Raw genomic sequence first — 15845 nt, forward strand, 5'->3', positions numbered from 1 at the left:
CTTGAGACCCACTCATGTTCAGGCACCATTTCCTGACACTATTAGTGATACTTTGGTATGCTTGCAGATAGGAATCTAGCTTAACTGTACTTTGAGAGGCTCTACCCAGCAGGTGATTGAAACAGATGCAGAAACTCACAACCAATCATTTAAAGAAGCTTGGGAAGAGCTGGTTGAAAGATTGAAAGACCATAATGGAATATGGATTCTACAAGATGAACAACAGAGTCAAATAATCTGGACACTTATGGACCTCCAGAAACTAATGCACCAACAAAAATAGGCTGAACCTAGACTGCCCACACATATGCAGCAGATGTATAGCCTGGTCTTTATGCAGGTCCTCCAAATACTAGAATGTGTGCTTACCCTTAATCTGTTGTCTGACTGTGGATCCAGTTCTCCTAACTGGGCTGCCTTGTGTGGCCTCAATGGAAGAGTATTTCCAAGTCCTGCAGTGACTTTAAGTGGGTTAGTACTCAGGGGAACTCTCCCTTCTCAGAGGAGAAAGGGAGGGGAGATGAGGGGAGTGGCTGTATAAAGAAGGTATTGGGAGGAGGGGGCACTGAAATCTGAATGTAAAGTGAATAAATATATTAATGGAAGAAAACTGAAGAGTAACTGTTTTCTTCTCAGTGATGCAGAACTGATATCCCAGCTTGCAATGGAAACCAGAATTCAGTGGTGCCTTAACTACAGTTCTGTCTCAAGCACTGCATTTAATGAATTATGTTTAAAATAGGCATCTCAAAACACTTAAGACAAGTCCAGGTGGATATCTTTTGTAGATCAATATTCTTTTGCATAAAACAAACTTCAATTTGCCACCTAATTAACTTCTTTCATGTACAGTTTCTCCTGTGTTTCTTATAATAAATGTTTGGTTCTATGCCTATATAGTTGTCTAGTTATTTAAACATCATTTTTTTCATAAATGCATAAATGTCAAAATATCACAGTACATGTTAATCTATGTGATAAGAATTAGAACAATACTATAAAACTATATATGTTATATTATTAATTAATAATCCAAATTGAAATTATCCTTTGGCATCTATAGGTGAATAGGTTCCATAACCTTTGGATTCCAAACTATATAAATGTTCAGTTGGCTTGTATAAAATGATGCAATTTTTACATAGAGCTTGCAAATATAATCTACATATTTTATCTCATTGCTACATTTTTATAATACTTAATATATTCACCATGTACATTGTTCTCATCATCACTATATTGCTTAGGGCATATTAAAAGTAAAAATTAAAATCCTGTTTTATATTACTAATTTTTAAAAGTATCTTCCTCTTGGTGTGATTGGATTTGCAGATGTGTAACCTATAGATATGAAGATTAGCTCAGTTCATATCATCAGGCTGATCCTTCTGCATCTCTTTCCTGCAATGTAATTTTCTACATGTCTCTGGGTCCTTAGAGTTCTATCTTTTTCAGTTTTGTCTTTTCTTCATAAAGTCCTCAATAAAACTCTGGCATTTGAATTTTCCACAACTGCTTGTGATCCTCACAAAATTTTTCTTCATTATTTTTTTTAAATCAGCTAGTGCTGATTTTATCAAACTTAAAAAAAAAACACAGAAAAATAGAAGAGAGTAGACTTCATCATTAAAGAATGTTGTGTAGCAATGGATGGAAAATGCAGATTGTTCTGTAGCTTCTGGGGACAGAGCCATGTATAGCATTGAGGTGAGTGAAGCCTGCAAGGCACAGAATCCTTAGTACACAATAAAGCATAATAATTTGGATAAATGTCTTAGGTACTATTACAGCCAACTGCCATATTATCAACAAGAAATATTTGAATATTTGGAGAAAAAAATGAGTCACTTTAAAGAATAGACTAATGTCCTGGAAGAAAAATAAATAAGAAATCAATTCTAGAAGGACCAAAATGACTTGAGCTGGGATCAAATTGAAATAAGGCAATAGGAGGAAGGAATTTGGTAATAAATACACAGCTGTTTGAGTACATAAGACATAGGAAAGGACCATTCTGCATATGGCTTAATCAGGAGGAAGCATGTTAACACACCAAGGTGAGTTTCCAGAGGATAGCCTGCAAATCAGGCTGAGAAAAAAGTCCTCATTTGTCAGCCTAGAGGGATAGAGGCTTTTGAAGGTGAAATAACATGGGCAGGGTAGTGTTATGTTCCGCAGACTATGTGGAAGCTTAAGAATATGTGTGAAAATATTGAGTACAATATGCCAAATGCTGACCTCATAATAATTTCAACTTAACAATTTCACAACATACCAGTGAAAAGGAGAATAGTAAAGAAACCACCAGGTACTTTTCCTGGAAACTTTGATTTTATGTCTCTCAAAATTATTTATAGGCATTAATATGCATTAAGAACACAGGTACAAAGCATGCCTTCATTAGAATTATTATCAAGTAGATCTAAACTTAATAGCGAAATTTCCAGGAAAAAAATATCCTTTTTTATATTTCCTCTTGCAGACAAAGGTAATAGCAAGTTGTAGCCATTGATTACTGTATAAAAAGTGGTAGCTGAAAAATAAATTTGGTTTTAGAGGAACTGTTTTTTCCATGACAAATATGGGAGATAGAAGAAAAAATTACATTTTCGGAATGACTCTAAAACTTAAGATTCTCATTATATCCAAGAAGAGAAATTATAGCAATGGGCATAGTGTTATCTTTTCTAATTGCAGAACCACAATTGAAAAAGAAAAATAAAAACTCAAATGAAAACATTCTTGTATGCTTTTGGTAAGATTTTCATAGATGACTAAAATTTTAGTCTTTGTGTAGGAAATCTTTTAAACAAAAGATATTAAAAAGTAACATAACTTTAGTAAATGCAAGTTTGTTGTATGGGCTTTTTTCTCTTCTGAATGTATGAGAAAGAAGTGGGGATGGTGTTGTATTCTACACATGCTTGTGTTTGTGTACTCACTTGTTCAGGCTTTTGCAGTCCAGAGGTTGATGTCTATTGTCTTCTTCAATTGTTTCTCTACCTTATCTCTTGAAACAGGCAATCTCAGTGAACCTGGAGGTCCTTCAGTTGTCAGAACTGGCTGTCAGCATGCCAAAATCCTTCCCGTCTCTGCTTCCCTAGAATGGGTTACAGATATACACAGTCTTTCCCAGCACTTTTCACGGTTATTGAGGAGCTATAACCTTCTGTTCTCTTTACCCACTTAGCCATTCTTTTAGCTTTATTTTTCCTGGATTCATAGTTGGTAGAATAATGTGTCAATTTTCTTTGCAAATAACAGCGATTGGAAATCAAAAATGTCTTTTGTCCTTTTTTTCATTCAAAACTCTCTTAGTTTTTCTTTTTATTTCTTTTATTAGATATTTTCTTTATTTACATTTCAAATGTTATCCCCTTTCCAGGCTTTCCCTCTGGAACCCCTCCTTCATCTCCCTTCCTCCTGCCTCTCCACCAACCACCCACCCACTCCTGCCTTCCTGCCCTGGCATTCTCCTACATTGAAGTATCCAACCCCATAAGGCCCAAGGGCCACTCCTCCCATTTATATCCAACAAGGCCATCTTCTGCCACATGTGCAGCTAGAGCCATGGATCCCTCTTTGGTTGGTGGTACAGTCCCGGGAGCTCTGAAGGATCACCAAGCCCTGGATATCCCAAAACTCCAGAAAAGAAAGACTCTGATTTAAAGTCACATCTCATGATGATGATAGAGGACTTTAAGAAGGAGATAAATGACTCCCTTAATGAAATACGAAGAACACAAGTAAACTGGTAGAAAACCTCAAAGAGGAAAGTCAAAAATCCCTTAAAAAACTACAGAAAAACACAACCAAACAGGAGAAGGAATTGAGAAAATCCATCCAGAATCTGAAAATGAAAATAGAATCAATAAAGAAATCACCAAGGGGTACAACTCTGGACATAGAAAACCTAGGAAAGAGAGCAGGAGTCATAGATGTAAGCATCACCAACAGAACACAAGAGATAGAAGAGACACTCTCAAGTGCAAAAGATACCATGAAAAACATTGACACAACAGTCAAAGAAAATGCAAAATGCTGCTAACCCAAAACATCCAGAAGTCCAGGACACAATGAGAAGATCACATTTATAAACAGTGTCAACTCACTTAGTTTTTCATTGAGCAAGGTTGGAATTTGAGCCAGAGGGGCTGAGGACATCATAAGAACGTGCCCCCACAGAATCAACTAACCATGACACATAGGGCTCACAGAGACTGAAGCAACATCCATAGAGCCTGTATGAGTTTTATAGCTCCTTTGCATATATGTTATGGTTGTATAGCATTGTCTTCTTATAGGACTCCTAAAAATGATAGTAGAGTTCGGGATTCTTTACCTACTACTGAGTTACTTTGTCCAACCTTAATATCAGGATTTGTGTTTAGTCTTTTGTAACTTGTGCTGTGTTCAGTTTATATTCCTGAGAGGCTTGCTCTTTTCTGAAGAAAAACTAAGGAGGAAGAAGAAGAAGAAGAAGAAGAAGAAGAAGAAGAAGAAGAAGAAGAAGAAGAAGAAGAAGAAGAAGAAGAAGAAGAAGAAGAAGAAGAAAGAGGAGGAGGAAGAGGTGGAGGAGGAGGAGAAGGAGCAGAGGAGGACACCTGGGGGAGAGGGCAGGTTGAGGAACACTAAGAAAAGTGGAAGGAGGGGAAACTGTGTTTAGGGTGTAATATATGAGAGAAAAATAAAAAAGAAAAAGAAAAAAAAAGATTTTTAAAGTAGTATTGCTTTAATTCTTTGAGACACTTATACAGTATGTTTTAATTATATTTACACACATACTGCAACTTCTCTCAATCCTACTCTTTCTACTTTCACTAACCAACCCATTAAAGTTTGAGTTTTATTTCTTTTATCTTTCTTTTTCTTCACATTAATTGCAATTTGTGTTATCCGAATATTCTTGGAAGTGGGACCTGTCCTGTAGAGTTGTTGACCTGTTAGGGGTGCTAGTCATGAAACTTCATGTCCATATTCCCTACCCCTTCAAGCTGGTATTTTGTCTGGCTTCAATTTGTGCATATTTCATGTACATTGTCCAGTCTATGTGAGTTCAAATGTTTAGTTATCCATCTTGTCTGGGAAAACATTGGTTTTTTTTTTTTTTAAGTTATCCTCCAGTTCTTGCTCTTCTAATCTTTCTGACAAGTCACGTACAAAAGCATGCACATCAGAATATAGTTTTTCAATGGAAACCTTGAAACCTAGAAGGATCTGGACTGATATTTTGTAAGTTCTGAAGGACCACAGGTGCCAGGCTAAAACTACTATATCCAGCAAAGCTATTAGTCATGATTTTAAAAGAAAAGAACAAGGTTCAATAATTTAAAAAGAAATAAAGAATTCATGTCCACAAGGTCAGCTTTACAGAGAATGCTATAATAATACATTAAAAAAAAACTCAAGAGGGCAGAAGAATATATAATGATAAAAACAAATAAACCAAGAGATATAAGAGAATATATAATGACAGAGTGGGTAAACCACAAGATATAAGAGAAACAATACCACAGCAACAAAATAAAAAAGATGTTAATATAGATTTATAGGTACATATTTAAAGGGAAAAGTGAGCAGGTGGAGAGACAGAGAAGAAGATATGGTTGCTTCACCTACATGGGGGTTTAGGATCCTCAAGAGGTTTCTTAAATATTGTATATAGTATTGTGTCCATGTGCATCAGCACATTCTTAATAGAATTGTTGTCAGACAGTGAGAATTCTAAACAGTCTTGTAGGACTCCTGTTGTCACACAATGAAACAAATAACACATCATAAACAATGCCTTAGGGAACGAGGTCCTTTTACCTCAAGTGCATTTTGTTCATTGGATTATTTTTGAAAGTGATTATGTGACTCCTGTGTTAAACATTTACATTGAAATTATATGATATGTTTATTCTTATTGTATATTGGAAGATAATTATAGAACCCAATAACATGAATGAATATTCTGAATACTCTCCAAAGTGTAACCTAAAATTGGATATGTCCATCTGCCTTGCTTTTATACTTTCCCAGATATATTTTATAATATGTACCATGAAATATTATATAAATGGGTCTATCATGGTATCATTCATGGAAAGGGATGCTCTGTTTATGATTAGTAGATGCTTACTGTTGTTTATGGGATCATATTTTTTTGAAGTCACCTTAAGTCACTGCAGAACTAGGCACATCCTCTTCCACTGAGACCAGACAATGTAGCCCAGTTAGGAAAACAGTATCTATAGGCAGGCAAGAAAGTCAGTGACAGCCAACATTCCAGTTGTTGGGGAAGCAACCTAAAGACCAAAATGCACATCTGCTACATATGTGAAGGAGGGGGTTGACCAGCCCATGTTTGCTCTTTGTCTGGTAGTTCAGTCTCTAGAAGCCTCCAGGAGTCCAGATTAGTTGATTCTGTTGGTCTTCTTGTAGAGTCCTTGTCTTCCTGGGGGCTGTCAACTCTTTTCCCTGTTCTTCCACAAGATTCCCCAAGATCCAGCTAGTATTTGTATTTGTGTTTCTGTATCTCTTTCCATTGGTTATGTCCTTTCAAAGAACAGTTATGCTAGGCTACTGCCTGCAAGCATAGCAGAGTATCATTGATAGTATCAGTGGTTTGTTCTTGAGCATGGGATGGGTCTCAAGTTGGGACAGTCACTGGTTGGACATTTTTCTCTTCTTTATCTTTATCTCTAAACTTCTAGGCAGGAAAAAATTTGAGTCGAAGGGTGAATTATTTTCCTTATCCCTCTAGTAGGAGTCATGCCTGGCTACAAAATGCACCCACTTCAGGATCCATAATAACCCCCACTGATAGAAGTCTCTGTTAGAGTCATCCTCACATTCTCCCTGGGGTCTTGTTCATCATTGGTCTCTGAACCTTTATCTTAAAAATGTCTTCTCTCTTTTCCTATGGTCTGAAACGCAATGTAGCAGAAGTTCTCTATTTCTACCTTTCAAAAGCCTGGATATTCTAAAGCTATAAGGAAATTAATTCTGCCAACCTAACATCAGTTTGGAACCAGTTTCTGTGGCCCAGCAAAGGATGAAACCCCCCTCTGGTCTCTCATAATATTTCAATAATCCTAATTTAGATGACTGTGAAAGCAAGGTATTCTCTGGTCCTGATACAATAAAAGAAACATAATGTAAGTATCTTTTGTTTAAAACCCTGGGTTATCATAATTAGTTTCCTGGAAAAAAAAAAAAACAGAAAAGTCTTTCTCCTGTTTCTTCCAAATAAAGACTTCTTAGTAGAATTTAAATTTCTTAGAATTTAAATGATAAGAGATACTTTTCAGGAGCAGAAATTAATGGGTGATTATTAGCACAAGATTTCATTTATTCCAAAATATCTTCTCCATTAACAAAACTGCCTTCTTTGTCCCTTTTACTTGATGGAATATGTAGGCTATCTACAGAATGATATCACCTACAGCCCATGTCTCTTTTTAACAAATATATGTACTGGCAGACTAGCCACACTATTCAATTTTAGAGCATCCATGAAAAGCTGTCTTTACTTTGGAGACTCAGCTATTTAGACAGGTATGAGAAACAAATGGCAATCCCTAGAGTTTATTGAATTTGTATGTGCCATGGGTTAAGGGTACCTGCATATTTCCTTACCTGAAAGGAAATAACAGAAGTAATTCACAAGTTCCTTGTTTCAGATTTTCCAGACACAACAAAATTTGTAATTTGTATCCTGTATACTAGACCTGTCAGAATCAAACATTTCACAGAATTAATTTTATTTCTAACATGTCAAGTACTGATAGATCTCATAAAAAGGTTCTCTCCCCCTTTTTGCTTTAAAACATTTATTTTATCTAAGTGACATTTTCAATCACATGTTCTCTAATGATTTTTATGCTTTTTTATTTCTTATGATTCTTAAAGATTCTAAGAGTATGATATCTCTTGTCATTTGCCTCATTGTACTTGAAATTTTTCTGCCAACATACATTTTATCTTATCTCTTCAAAATAAACTACCATTAGGCACAGAATGTATCTCCTGTTTTCCATTTGGAGATGTGTTCTTGCTGAGAAAGTAGTAATAGAATAATTTGCTGCCAAGCAGAACTGAGTTTGACTCCTGCAGGGCTTGACACTTAACCATGGGACTTGACTCTCAGCATATAATCCTGTTCTTCAGTCTTACTTTTCTGCTCTCTAAATTGAGATAATAACAACTATCCTGCAGTGTGGATGCAGGATGCAAAGAGATTAATGTAAGATTCATTTGCTTCTGTTGATGCTTCATTTGTTCAATTGGAAATTTTGAGAGATACTGCCCTAGCTTCATTTTCAGTGCCCAGTGTTCAAAGGTTATTGTATGAATAAATGAAGAAATGACAAGCCTTAGGATGCCAAGCTCCTCTCCCAGGACCCTTGGGTAAACTACAATCAGAAATATCTCTGCCTTCGTTAAGCCACAGTCCAAACTTGCTCTCACTGGCCTACATTTTCACATTTCACAAATTCTTCTCACTTGTTTTGCAAGCATTATCTTATATGTATCCTGAATAAGAACTCTTAAACTTCCTCTACCACTGGGCATCACTACTGGGAACTTTTGTCACTCCAGCCTACACATGATGACTAGGCAGCAATTTCTACTGTTCTGTTGTCCACCTCTTCTGTGAATACCACCTAGAAATATTACTTTCATAACTGAACATACTCAATTTCTCACTGTGGTGAGGTTACCTAGCACTGAAAAAAGGCACATAAAGGAAAAGTATTTTAATAGTAAGAACATAATTAATGGCTTAATTCCTTTTAAGGAAGTAATTGTGTAATGATATCCTTTTACATTTTAAATATGTATTTTTGTTTAATTAATTAAATTTATTTAATAAATGCAAACATGTTAGGTATTCACATGTCTTTTAAAATGTGGCCACATATTAGACTGTTGAATTAGAGAGATTAAGCTATCTCCTCAAACATCATTTTTCAAGGTTAAAGTCTGAGCCTTTCATCCTTACTTTTGCAATACTCAGCAGTTCACTGTTGTCTTCTATGTCATCTTCCCTTGTACAGCACAACTTCTCACTGTTGTTTGACCAAGGCTTAGTGCCTACTGTTTCACTTTACCCTGAAACAGTCTTTCCCTTCCACCAATAGTTTAATCTCAATTTCTATGAGATAATTTGTTTCTGTATTTCTCAATGAGATCATATGCTTATATATCTATATCATTTATTTTTATGTATTTATCTCAGTTTCATCCTTGTTACCACAAATGACAAGATGGCATCTTTGATATGGTTCAAAAATATTGTATCATGTATATATTCCATTATTTTAACTCATTTATCAGTAAATACAAAGTGGATATGTCTTTGCCATTGTGAATTACTACAGTATAATATGCATTGAATATACATGAAAGTGTAGATATAGTTAGTTTTTAAAATTTTATTATTTATATGGGGCATGCATATGGAGATCAGAGGAACAGTCACAAGACTCAGTTTTTTCTTTCCTCCTTGTTGATTTTAGGGCTAAAATTAAGGTCATTGGGTTTAGTTATGAATTCATTATCCACTGAACCATATTGGCAGCTCCAGTGATAGCTTTGATAGACTGATTCAAATTCCTTTAGAATTTAGGAGTAGAACTAGAGGGTCATGTATATATTAGCTCTGTTTTTAGGTTTCTGAGTAACGTTCACTCTACTTCCCCAAGTGGCTGCTGTAGGTTATATTCCCACTAACAGTGTCTCAGTATTCTTTTCTTCTCATTCTATCCAGTATTCATCTCTTGTCTTAGAGTGACTGAATCTCACTAAAGGGTTAACTTCCATTCATCCACAAATGATGAGGTCTCAAATTTTCCACTGGTCATTACAATTTGTACATCTTCCTTTTGAAAACTATTTTTTCTTTTTGGCTTTTGTTTTGAAACAGGATCTCATGATAGCAGGATGGCCAACTTCCTCAGTTAAACCAGGGGTGGTAACTCCAGCAAAATTGGCAACAAAGTTGGTAAAATAAGTACTACTATAAATTAAACCACATATTGGATTTTAAATGATATTAGTGGATGAATTCAGTATACCACTCTTACCAATTTATAGGTCATTCTGGAGAAAACAAAATCTAAACAAAGAAATGTTAGAACTGATACCATAAAACAAATCAACATAATATATTTACAGAATATTTCACAAAGAAGAAAAGAATATACTTCTGTCTTAGTTAGGGTTTTACTGCTGTGAAAACATACCATGACCAAGCCAACTCTTGTAGGAACAACATTTAATTGGGGCTGGCTTACAGGTTCAGAAATTCTGTCCATTATTATTATCAAGGTAGAAACATAACAACATCCAGGCAGGCATGGTGCAGGAGGAGCTGAGATTTCTAAATCTTCAACTCAAGGATGCTTGCAGAATACTGACTTCCAGGAAGCTAGGACTAGGGTAACAAAGCCCATGCCCATAGTAACACACCTTTTCCAACAAGGCTACACCTCCTCATAGTCCCACTTCCTGGGCCAAACATATAACGCATCACAATGTTCTTCTCAGGAACTCCTAAAATGTTCTCTAAACTTGACCACATCTTTATCTACAAAGCTAGTCTCAAGAAACATAAAATTATAATCAATACCTTGCATTCTGTTTGACTTCCATGGATTAAAACTGAATATCAGTAACAACAGAGACAGCAGAAACCTTACAATGTATGGAAACTGAACAACTTATCACTGATTCAAAAATGGGCCAAGAGAGATATTAAAGAAGAAATTAAAGAATAAAAATAAATATATAACATCTCAAATTTATGGCATACAAAGAGAGTAGTTCTAAGAGGCAAGTTCATAACAGCAAGTACCTACATGTTAGAAAAAGAGGAGGAAAAGGTTAAAAAGGAGGAAGATCTTATTAGTATTTTAACACCACACTTGAATAGTCTATTACAAAAAGAAATAATAGCATCTAAACTGAGTAGATGACAAAGAATTAATCAAACTCTGGACTTAAAGGAAAAAAAAGAGAGAGAAACAAAAAATAAATAAATAAATAAAAGAAAGACTTGATTCATTGAGAAAAATTAATCAGACTGGAAAACCCATAGCTAAGATATCTAAAGGACAGAGAGAAGATCCAAACTAACAAAATTAGAGATTAGGAAGACAGACATAACAACAGTTAACAAAGGAATCCATATAATCATAAGGACACACTTTAAAAAAATGTACTCCACCAAATTAGAAAATCTAAATGAAATGCTATTTTCTTGATATATAACACATACCAAAGTTATGTGTTCTATAGCATAGATAAGTACTTCAAACAGACCTATTGCCACTCTTGGAAATATACCCAAAGGATGTTTTACTCTGCTAAGAGACACTAGCTTAACTATATTCATTGCTGTATTTTTTATTATAGCCAGATATTGGAAACAACATTCAATTTTCATCATAAATAAATGGATAAAAAAAATGTGGTACATTACCACAATGGAATATTACTCAGACATTAAAAAGAAAAAATCATAAAATTCATAGAAAAACAGATAGAACTAGAAAAAAAAATCCAGAATGATGTAATCTAAACCCAAAAAGACTCATTCAACATGTTTTATTTCTCGTGTGAAATTTAGCTGTTAAGTAATTGATAAATATGGTGCAATCTGTTTAATCCCTAGGTTAGGTAGAGAGTAAGGGATCAGTAGTAAAGAATGGATCTTCCTAGGAAGGAAAAGTAAATGTGGGAATTACTGCAAATTGGGAATCGGGAGGCGAAGGAAGAAATAAGGAAATGAACATCTAAAACTAAGGCTGATTGAAGGTGTTGGATAAAAAACTAACACGATAGTAACTTGCTTCCTGATAAATGTACATATGTTAAGGAAGTCAGACAAAATTGCTAAGTAGTCAGGGAGGTAGATCCCCAACTGGTCATCTCTCAGCACCCAGTGAATAACTAGAAATACTAAGAATGGATTAACTCTAACACGGTTGTATCCAAAGGCCTTGGATACCCACAAGCAATACAGGCTACTCCCAAGGCTTTAGGTTACTCTATAGAAATTGCTAAAGACAACACCTCCACAACTCAGTGAATGGATAATTTATCACCTACAAAGATGACTGTTCCTAGTTTTGTAACATACTCCAAGAAACAAACAATGTAAACATTATTCCTGCAAGACACACTGTTTGCAATAGTGGCACAAACGGCTGTGGGAGTGATAAAAAAAAAATATCTGATTGGATTTCTGACCTACCCCATGAGATGGGACTGACACATGGCACTGCCTCGTTGTAAATAAAACCATTTTAAGTTACACCTGGATATAGTTTAGCTTAGCCAAAGCCCAAGAATCAATTAATTTGAAAATTTAAACATTTAGAATATTGTTAATAATATCTGGTTACTAAAATGAGAGATGAAGTTACAATATCCAGGACCACAAAAACTTTACTTACCAATGTCTTCTCTGTGACAGGAATGCCCTCAGGTTATTATTATGCCATTGCTCCAGAGGGTAGTCCTGGTATTTAACATACACCTGCAGATCTGAACACTTCTCTATATGCCTTAGAAACAGCACTTAGCACCGAAGTGCTACTCTCAGAACAGTACTTTTTTGGATATTATATTTACATTTCAGATTTTATCCCCTTACCCCATTCCCCCAGGAACCCTGTATCCCATCCTCCTTCTTCTACTTCTATGAGGTTGTGCCCTCACCTACCTCCAACTCCCACCCTTGAATTCCACCCCACTCAGTGTTCAGCCTTCATAGGACCGAGGATTTCCTCTCCCACCTATTCCCGACAAGGCCATCTTCCCCTACATGTACAGATGGAGTCATGGGTCCCTCCCTATGTACTCCTGGGCTGGTGGTTTAGACCCTGGGGAGCTCTGGTTGGTTGGTATTGTTGCTCTCCTCATGGGGCCACAAACCCTTTCAGCTCCTTCAGTCTTCTCTCTAACTCCTCCATTTGGGAACCCCTTGATCAGTTCAATGGTTAGCTGTGAGCATCTGCCTCTAAATATGTCAGACTCTGGCAAACGTCTAAGGAAACAGCTATATCAGGCTCTTGTCACCATGCACTTCCTGACATCCACATTAGCATCAGTACTTCTTTTAAAATAAAAGATGGTGTTTATTTTCTGATCAACTACCATAGGCTAGGTCATTTCATCGTCCAAAAGACAATGTCATTAGTGAACACAGACTCATATTAGCTATGACAGAAGTTTCTATCACATTTTTAGTGAGAAGCCGCCTATCCCTGTCTGCTGTGTCTTTCCTGTATTCTCTTATGGTCATGGATGCAATATCTCAATCCAACAGACTCTTGCCAGATTTCCAGGCATGACAGACAGTACTTGTTAGCTATGGAGGGTTAGAGTCACTTTGTGCTAGGTTGCTACCACACTTGAAACACTCTCATCAACTCCAGCCTATACTTCTAAAATAAAATTGGTTGCAAATTTTATCAGATTAGATGAAGAAAAAAATCACATTTTTAGACATTTTATAGAACCATACAATTTGTGGCTAATACTGAAGTTAGTATTTTTATTTTTAGGCTTTAGTGATTCCAAGATGATAATTCCCCTGCTGTAGAATAGTAATGAGCCTTTTAGAAATTACTCACACATCCAATTAATGAATAAAATTCACAGCAGAGCTACTAAGGGAGGTAATTCTCACAACTAGAGTACGAATCTATCTTTTGTAACATGATTTCAATTGTTGATTTCAACTGAAACTATAAAAATACAAAAGTTGGATTTGATCTCTTTTTGCCTGTCCACTCCATCATCCTGGATTATTACAAAGGTGTATAGTCTATAAGATCTGGACCCCATCAATATATTTACTTTTAGAAATATTAAAATAATCATTTAATTCAATTTCTTGTTTTTCACAAAACCATTGGCCTACTGAAATTTTCTATGATAGGACAAAGTAAAATATAAAAAGAATTTCTCTGATATTTGAAGCAATTAACCCTGAATTAACCCTCAGAAACAAATTAAGAAATGTAAATTTCTTTTGTCGCAAGGAATATTATAAGTGTTTCAACTTCCATTGTATTTAATCTTTCAGATTTTTCTTAGTATTCTATGATTTCATAAAGTCTGATCTGAAACAAACTAACTTTTCTTGAGCTTTGGTAGGCAGGTGTCTTGCTTACTGAATACGTAGCATGATATAAATACTATTCCCGTCTATTATTGCCTGAGAAAACCTGACCTGACTTTATAGATTTACTAAAACAGTTCACTGTTTCTGCCTCTAATGAGTTTTGCATAAAAAATGTCATTTAGCCAGGCGTTGGTGGCGCACGCCTTTAATCCTAGCACTTGGGAGGCAGAGGCAGGTGGATTTCTGAGTTCGAGGCCAGCCTGGTCTACAAAGTGAGTTCCAGGACAGCCAGGGCTACACAGAGAAACCGTGTCTTGAAAAACAAAACAAAAAAAAAAAAAAAAAAAAAAAAAAAAGAAAAAAGAAAATGTCATTATACATCATGAATTTAGATAAAATGGAGATTGTAATCATTGCTAATTTGAAGGAAAGTTCTTTGTATGAGTTACTACAATATTTGAGTAGAACAACTTTATAATGTTATTATTGTTTTATTAATGTATGTGTATAATGTAATAACCTCTAAATAATTTATGTATGTAAGTTAATACTGTTTAACATGGATTTTCCTCCATGGAAATAACAAGTGCATCTGTTATTTAGAACATTTCCTTATCCTTTTTAACATTTTTTCCCCACTCAATCACATTCTCACTATATTAGTGATAGCGGCTTACAACTGGTGGTTCAGCTAACCCAAACACTGACTATCTACCAGTGAACAGTCCAAGAAGCATGTCCACAAATTTGTATGTCTCAGCCTGTCTTCAACATACATCAGAATAATAGAAGTGTAAGATCTAATGCCACTGAAGGAATAAAATTTCCAGAGGGAGTAAGACAGGCTAGCTTCCTTCTTTCATGTTCTTCACATAAGCTGCCAGCAGAAGATGTGACTAAGATAAAAGGTGGATCTTCCACATTATACTATTAAGATTTAAGGAGGATCTTCCCACTTCATATCATTTAATCAATAAAAATCCCTCACAAGTGTATCAAGCTGCTTGGGTTTCAGTTAATTGCAGATGTAGCCATACTGATAGCCTAGAATAGATATTACAGCCATAACCAATTAGTTATTTCATCTCTATTACTGTGTTAGCTGCCATTTTCTTGAAGGTTTTACACATATATTAGATTATTACATTTAGTAGTCTGCACTGTATATACTATCTTGATATGTTGACATGTTTTCATATTAATGAACACTTAGGGTTGTTTACATGTTTCCCCAGTGTACTTACTGCTGATGTGAATACTTTTGTACAAATCAGTGAACTAATCTATGCTTTCTTTTGTCTTGAATGAATATCTAGGAGGAGAATTTTAGATCACGTTCTTTATTAATAAGTAATATTTTAAGAAAGACACTATTTTCCTAAGGTTCACAGGTCTCTTCTATTTTTACCAATTTATTTTTATAACTTTTAGTTATTCCATATGGTGTATAATGTCATTTCCCTGAATCCTTAGTTAACATTTGCAGAAGAACCAGTGATTATTTCAGGTTCTCATGTGCCACTTTTATTCAAATTCTTTTACAACATTTTTTTTTTTTACTATTTTGAAGTTTAAGAACTTACTTTGTGCTTTAGGTACAGTATCTGTCAAATACTTGGCTTGCAACTTTTTCTACTGTACTGCAATTTTAATCCACCCAATTCTTTGATCTAGGCTTTTAGGGATCAGAGGATTTTAATTTTGATACATTCCACATATATAT

The sequence above is a fragment of the Arvicanthis niloticus genome, chromosome 7, assembly GCF_011762505.2.
Source record: "Arvicanthis niloticus isolate mArvNil1 chromosome 7, mArvNil1.pat.X, whole genome shotgun sequence".
NCBI lineage: Eukaryota > Metazoa > Chordata > Mammalia > Rodentia > Muridae > Arvicanthis > Arvicanthis niloticus.